Genomic DNA, 8,395 nt, shown 5'->3' on the forward strand with positions numbered 1-8,395 from the left:
GCAGCATCCCAGAGAAGAACAATATCGATGTATTGTCGAAGGCTTTCACGGCCGGAGAACGATGGTTGTTGTGGGTTTTCCGGGCTGTATTGCCGTGCCAAGACCATGGCAATACAGCCCGGAAAACCCACAACCAAGAACAATATCATCCATCCCTCAAAGGTATTATATAAGCCAGGCATGCCTCATTTGCCTTATATAGTCCTTTCAGTTAGTACTTTATAACCCATGTCTTAATTTTTTTCTCATAAAATCCCTGAGAGGAACATTTATCCACTTATAGGCTCCAAGCGGAATTAGTGGCCTAGGGCAAAGCGCATTCAAGCCTAAATTGGGGGGGGGGGTTGAATCCCAGTGGTCTCTCTCCCCATTGGATGTCATTATGACATGCCTTCTTATCCACTCATTTGCCCACCCTCAAATCCTGACTTTTCCCTTCCCTTCCTTGATCTCCCAGGGTACTTCCTCTTTCCCTCCTCTATAAATAGAAGAGTCAGGCGCAAGCAGGGTGACCTAAAAAACACGAACGGAATTTCACTCACCCTCCAAAGGGGTGGCCTACTTTGCAGACAGCGGGGTGCGTGTGTGTGTTGGGGATGTGTTGTGTTAGTTAGGCAAGTCCTTGGCTGCATCATCATTGGCTGCTGTAAATATGTGGTAAGGAAGAGAGAAAAATGTATTTCAAGTACACACATCCCAGATGCCATTTGTTAATTTGTGTTCTCTTTGGGCTGCAGTCTTGCATGGCGCTGAAATTAATGCTGCATATAACACTTGATTGGGAAATTGTGGTTGGGCTGTTTTTATTTTATTTTTTTACCACACTTGCTGGACCATCCATAAAGTGTGCTTTACACGCATGGTGGGAGAAGAAGGGTGCTAAAGTTGTACCCATGGAAGGATTGAATATCGATTAAAAAGGGAAGAAATGTGACCAAGGGCTTAAAGGCCATTTAAAGGTAGGACATGATTTATGGCCTAGCCCCATGAGAGAGGGGGAAAAAATCTAGGCAAGTTTCACAGAACCAATCTTTGGAGAGAAAACAGCTGGACAAAAATATACACAGCGTAATGAAAGGCTAGGGACTTCAATACACCTTCAAGGCTTACCCTATAATTAGTCAGAAGCAATTGCCTCAGGAGAGAATTTGGACCACTGTTTCAAGAAAGCAATGTGGGAATTGGTTTCGTTCCCTGCCCAAGGGATGGGGCGGAGTGAGGGAATTACATCTGGATTTCCTGACTTACCTATAAAAGTGTCCTAGCTTGGCTTTTCAGGGCTTTGGGTAATGATTTGGTCTGAGGTGAGTTTCTTATTTAAGCAACTGAATAGACGTTGTTTACCACCCTGGAGAGCTGCCGCCAGTCTGAACAGACAATATTGATTCTGATGGACCAAGGATCTGATTCAGAATAAGGCAATTTCACGTGTTCATGTTTGAGGTCATCTGAGCCATTTTAGCTGAGAAAAAAGGCAACTGAGGGGTGACGTGACAGAGGTCTATCAAGTCATGGAGAGTGTAGAAAAAGGGAACAGATGGAAGCTTTTCTTCTCCACTAATATTAGAACTCCAGGGATCATTCTATTAAACCGATTGGTATGAAATGCGCGACAAAGGAAGTACTGCTTTACACAACGGCAGTTGACTTGTGGAACTCACTGTCATCTGATGTTGTGGATGGCCGTTGACTTAAAGAGATTTAAAATGGTGCGTGCGTGTGTGTGTAAAAGATTTATGGAGGATGGAGTAGTGGTTAAAGAGCAGCAGGACCCTAATCTGGAGAACCAGGATTGATTCCACACTCCTGCACTTGAAGCCAGCTGGGTGACCTTGGGTCATTCACAGCTCTCTCACCCCCCCCCCAACCTCACAAGGTGATTGCTGTTGTGGGGATAATAATAACATACTTTGTGAACCGCTCTGAGAGGGTGTTAAGTTGTCCTGAAGAGTGGTATATAAATCAAATATTATTATTATTATTGGCTGTTAGCCATGAAAGCTGAATGGGGGCTTCAGTCAGGATGCTCTGAATATCAGATCTTGGGAGGAGTCAGCAGGTGAGATGACTGCAATCTGGGTTGCCAACCTCCAGGTCAAATCCACAGGAGGAAATGGCTGCTTCAGAGGGTGAATTTTATGACATCATATCCCTGTTGAGCACCAACCACAAACTCCACCCTCCCCTAGCACAACCCCCAAATCTCCAAGTCCCTATATCTGGGGCCTGTTTATTGGCTTCGGACTGGTCGCTGGTGGAAACAGGATGCCGGGCTAGATGGATCGTTGGTCTGGTCCAGCATGGCCATTCTCACGTTTTTATGTTCCTCAATATCTTCTCTTAAAGGAGACATTAGAAGCCATCATCATGCAAGAGAACCAAAAGGGTGTAGTAGTTGGCTTCCACTGTAGGGAAGCCCAGTGTCTAAACCCTATTCAGCCATGGAGCTGGATGGGTGGACTTCGGTGAGTTGCTACCATTTGTTTGTAAGGGAAAACAACAAAACAAAGGCAGAAAGTAAAAGAATAACAGCACTGGCTTGGACAGGCAATCAGTTTTCCTCAGCTCTCTTTGTCACCAGGAGCAAAAGCTTTCTTTCTTCTAAGAAGCTCAAGATGCCAGACATGGTTTTCCTCTCACCAATTGTGAGGTCGGTGAGGCTGAGAGAGCATGACTCTCCCACAGTTCCTCCCTGAGCTTCAGTGGCAGAATGGAGATTCAAATCTGGGTCTCTCTGGTCTTGCTCTGAAACTTCTGCCATTTTATTCCACATTGGTTTCTTAGTTTTATCATGCCATTCTCTCCAAGGAGCTCAAGTTTCCCCACAGTCTTATGACCTCTGTGAGGTAGGTTTAGGCTGAGAAAGAGTGATTGGGCCTAAATCATCCAGTGAGCTTTATGGCTGAGTTGGAGTTTGACCCCAGTTCTCTTAGGTTCTAGTCTAACCTCTGCACTGCACGGGTTCTCCAGTACATGGATTGCTATTAACCTGAGAATGTTGGAGATTGTTATGGCTAGGGTTAATAGGCGTCTTCTGCTCCTGGGTTTGCAGTGAGTCAATATGGAGGACCAAGCAAGGCTGTCGAATTTGCCTAGATGCACTTCCTATAGACTGGAGTCATGTGTGTCTCCTTTTCAGCCATTCTTTTTCTGTTGGTGTGTAGGTGTGAAAAATATGCACTTGTATATGACTTTTGGATTGATTGATGGTAGGCTTGCCAACCTCCAGGAGTGGCATGGAGGTCTCTTGGAACTGACAATGGCGATCAATACCCCTGGAGAAAATGGCTCTTTTGGAGCGTGGACTGTATGGTATTATAGCCTGCTGAGGTCCCTCTGCTCCCCAAACCCTGTCTTGCCTAGGTTCTCCCCTAGGGTTGTCAGCTCCCCCTGGCAACAGGCAGAATGGTGGGGGGACAGTGTGTACTCACCCCCAAGGTCTTCTTTGTTCTCCCTGTGTGATAATGTTACTTCTGGAGCCACTGGAAGAATCAGCCTTTGCACAATGCCATTGATTCCCATGTAACCAGAAGTGAAGTAATCACACAAGGTGTGGGACTGCGCATACTGCCATTTGTCAGGGCTGCCTGCTAATGGCAGCCGATCTCCAGGTGGCTTGCCTTGTCCCGTCAGTCACCAATGATCAGCAGGTAGAAAGGCAAATTGCTGGGAGGCACTTGGCACTTCCCAGTCTCCAGGAATTTCCCAACTCGGAGTGGAACCCTAATTGATGGCCATGCAGGAAGGTTAAATAGCAACTGAGTTTCAACCATTTTGTGTGTTTTGCAAACAAGATTCCAAGGAAATCTTTTTGTCCTCTCTTGATGTACTAATTCAGGATGCCTTGGGAATGCTGTGTTGTGGCAGCACTCAATCATACAATTCTCCCTTAATCTTACAATGCTCCGAACCTGAATCATGAAATGGTATGCTCCAGGAAGAGTTTGACTATGCTGCCATGTTTGTGTGAAATAACTGATACACTACCATATGTACATGCTTTAACATATAGTTGTTTGTTATTTTTTTGTAAGGTTAGTCATTTCTTTTTGTTTAAAATTGGGCTGCTGTACTGAGATGTGAGAAATTCTCAATCCTGAGAACAATTAGCTGGATGAAAGTACTATACAACTTGAGTTTGTAGGTCCCATTTTGGAACTCTTCCATGCAAAAAACTTCCTGCAAACAGAAAACCAGCAGAGTAAAGACAGAAGGTCGAAGGATTTTCCTTTGCTGTGCTAGTTTTCTACTTGCATGGAAATGTCATGTGAAATGTTCATTCAGTGCTAGAATCTCTCATTTCCTAGTTGCACATTCATTTCTGCCGCCTTGTGGTGTAGCATTTTTAATCTTTTATTTTATTTTACTTGATTTTGCCCCATCTTTCTCCGCAATGGGGACCCCTCCTCAATTTTCCCCTCACAACAACCCTTTGAGGCAGGCTAGGCTGAGAGTATGTGACCCACCTTCGGTCACCCAGCAAGCTTCCATGCGACACCGGGTAATCAAACCTGGGTGTCTCAGATCCTAATCTGTCATATTAGCCACTTCACCACACTGGAGGGTAAACCATGCTTAACTTGCCTTTCTGCTGAAACAGCCATCACAGTGGGTCAAAAGAAGCTTAAAAACGGGACCAAAGAGCCACACAACCAAACCAAAACAAAAAACTCTCTTAAAAATGACAACTAGCAGGACCGCAAAAAATTGTTTCTGAGTATACATGGTTAAAAATTGGCTGCAAATCCATTTTGCAGCCTACAGGAAGGATTACATACAGACCGGGGAACAAATGAATAAAAATATCAGCCATATTATCACACTGCTTGTTCTTGTGATACACACACACACACACATACACTCATCATTTCCTTTTCAGTTTTCCCAAGATGCCAAAAATGTATTTGTTAATTTTTTTTCTTTCTAAACGAAGGGAGTTATATCCCCACCCTATCACCTACTTGAAAAACCTTCATCAGGACTGTGAGTGCCCAATACTGCTTTGAGAGAACATTAGAATTTAACTTTTCTACAAATCTGTGTTAGAGCCCCTATAAAACAGCAGCCATATCAGTCCCTAAAGACACTGGTTACTAAATTACTGTGCTGGAGAACACGTTACCATTTGCGATCAAAGGAAAAGGTAAATGTGCACTGAAGGCACGATTAAGGTCTCCTGTTTGCAATATTGCGATGAATAAGATTAACCTTCTCATTAAAGAAAACCTATGCCATGGAACTTGGGTACAGAAGTGCTGCTGGGTAAATGGCATTGTTAGCCAGGAAATAAACTTAAGCCTGACATATAAAAAGCACAAACGACAGGGGGTAGGAATGACTTCAATGAATGCACTCAGCAAAAACACAGCCTCCTCCCTCGAATCCATAAGATAAAATGATCAGATCATAGAGAGGAGGCAAAGTGAATGCAGGCAGCAGCTGAGCACAGCACAAAAGCCAGTTCCTCTTGCTAACCAGGCAATAAAAGAGCTTATTTCAAGCCCGACACTCACACCCAGGCACTGCCACCCACGCCGCTCTCATTCAGAACCCCTCAGCCTGGCTTACTGTGGGTGCCAGAACAACCCCACACTGGCCAGTGAACAGGGAGGGACACCAATTAGGACAATAACCCCCCAACCTGAATCCTCTGAAGGTCACTAATGTGCTGCAAGAAGGGTGCGATTTCGATAAATGACAGTTACTGTGTGCCCAGATTGCCCGCCCACAGAAGTGCTTGCCTGCTGTGCCTCTGTGTTATTCCTCGTTCCGTTTTTTTACCACCATCCACTCAGGCTGTTCTGACAGAGCATAAATCTACCATATCTCTGCCTCTGGTTCAGTTAGATCATTCAGTCACTTCCAGTGCAGAGGCCCAATGCCAATCCATCTTTTGAGGAGGTTGCTTGCTGTGACTCTGCATGAGTTACCATACTCTGCTTGCATTCTTCCAAACTAGGATTGCCAACTCTGGGTTGGGAAATTTCTGGAGATCTGAAGAGGAGCTTGGGCATGGCAGGGTTTGGGAAAGGGAGGGACCTCAGAGGAGTATAAATGCCATACAACCTGCTCTCCGAAGCAGCCATTTTCTTCAGGGGAACTGATGTTTGTAGTTTGGAGATCAGTTTTAATTCCAGCAGATCTCCAAGTTGAGACCTTAAGGTCTTGAGGTTGGCAAACCTATTCCAATCAGAAGGCATTTCCAGGGCAGTGGTTTAAAAAACTCAGTTGAGGAAAGGATCATCTGAGAGTGTGTAATTTTTACTTGTACTAAAAGCAAACTTTGCCCCCAGGGGTAAGAGTAGGGTTGCCAACCTCCAGGGGGAGCTTGGAGTTCTTCTGCAATTACAACTGATCTCCAGACTACAAAGATATGCTCCCCTGGAGGAAATGACAGGCTCAGAAGGTGGACTGTTACAACATTTCCCAATTTGGAGTTGGCAATCCTAGAAAAGAGTGACATTTGCCTTCAGTTTTAGAAAAAAAAATAATGTGCCTGAGCTACCAGAAGTTTGAGAATCATTAATTTAGGAGGAGGCAGTCATACATACTCCCTCCCACACAACATGCTTCAGAGCTCACATAATTGTCTTAGAAGAACGGTTGTCTCTGGCCAGCTCACTGGTGCTACACCCTGGCTATTGTTGCTGACAAGACAATGGGCCTACAGTGTACCAAAATGCAAACCCTCCATTCCAACAAAGGGAGCCTCTCCCCGCTTGATGATGTGTATATAAAAGGCTTGTACTGATCCCCCCCCACACACAATTTAAGTTGGAATATATCCAGGAACGAAGCCTTGCTGGATCTTGTCCCATAAAGTACTTAATTTCTCCACGCTGAAATATCAAATGGTAATTTAATACAGTAATCAGCTATCAAGCGTGCTCTGTTTTAGAATCGCCAAAGAGAAGGGAGCCACATGCAGACATGGACACCATGACTGTGACTGAACAGGCCTGCCGTGTGGCCCTTTTTCTTCCCTTGCTTGACTCTCAAAGGAAGACTAACATGACTGTGCCTGGCTCTTGCCCGTAAAGCCACAACCTCCCAGATGGGCCTACTGGTTGCTGGACCAGGTGTGGCCTGGAGATCTCCTGGAATTGCAACTGATCTCCAGCCATCAGAGATCAGTTCACCTGGAGAAAATGGCTGCGTTGGAAGGTGGATTCTTTGGCATTATACTCCGCTGAAGTCCCTCCTCTCCCCAAGCCCTGCCCTTCCTGGGCTGCACCTCGCGCCTGGCAGTCTCTGGACTGCTGGGCTGTGTGATTTGGCATGATCCAAAGATTGTTTTGGGATACAAAGGGCTTATATCTATCCCAGTTCATTATTCACAGCTATTCTGAATACAAGCTTCTGGGAGGCATCCCAAATAGGTCTTTAACATTGTAATTGATGAAAACAGACTGTAAGGAAAGCCCCCTCCCCCTGCCCATCAGGCTCTCAGTTGGATAAGTTAACATTCTAGTTCAGGCACTATTAAATACTGAGCTTGGTGCTCAGAATGAGTTCAGCCCAGAGTGGTTTCAGCTCAACACAACATACTTTATTGCAAGCCAGAACAGACAGACAACTTCAGTGCAACAGAACTCCAATATATACACACACAAAACTCCGCCCCTGTAATAACCATCAACCAATAGTAACAAGCACCCTAGAATACCATTATTTGCATGAACTATATACAATATAACATATTTACACAATAGTGATTGGTCTTTATCTAGAGAGGACCAATTGGATGCTGCCGACTGTAACATCCAATAAGAATCAAAGCCTGAGGAGCCTAACTTTTATTGAAGCTAGGGTCTATACACAACAGGCTCAAAGTCTGAGCAGGCCCAAGACCAGGCCTGCTTTAAGAAAAAAGCTGTTCTCAATACAAGCTTCTGGGAGGCAGGCCAAATCTTAGCTCCAGAACCAGTGTTTGGATCAGCACCAGCACGTGTCTTCTTTCTTGTAGGGGAGAATGTCTGGAGTTCAGGGCTGTGTGATTTGGGGTGATCTAAAGATTGTTTTGGAATGCAGAGGTCTTGTATCTGTCCCAGTTCCTTATTCACAGCAATATCTCAAGTTTCTAGGAGGCAGGCCAAATAGGAAGTCTTAGCTCTGGATTGGAACCAATGTTTAGATCAGCACCAGCACATGTTCTCTTGTAAGGAATGTTCTCTAGACTGCCAGGCTGTGTGATTTGGGGTGATCCAAAGATTTTTTTCAGGTGCAGCTACTTCCCTTTCTGCTTATTGATTTGTTCTGGGGGCACCCTACTTTGAAGCTGTTAACTCAAGAACTGGATTTTGTACGAGGACCCAGTATAGGTCCACTAAGACGCCGGAGTCTGGTGAATATGCAGGCGTATGATATATGCTCCTACAATCTTTATTTTGGGCTG

This window comes from Eublepharis macularius, chromosome 4 (genome assembly GCF_028583425.1).
Source record: "Eublepharis macularius isolate TG4126 chromosome 4, MPM_Emac_v1.0, whole genome shotgun sequence".
NCBI lineage: Eukaryota > Metazoa > Chordata > Lepidosauria > Squamata > Eublepharidae > Eublepharis > Eublepharis macularius.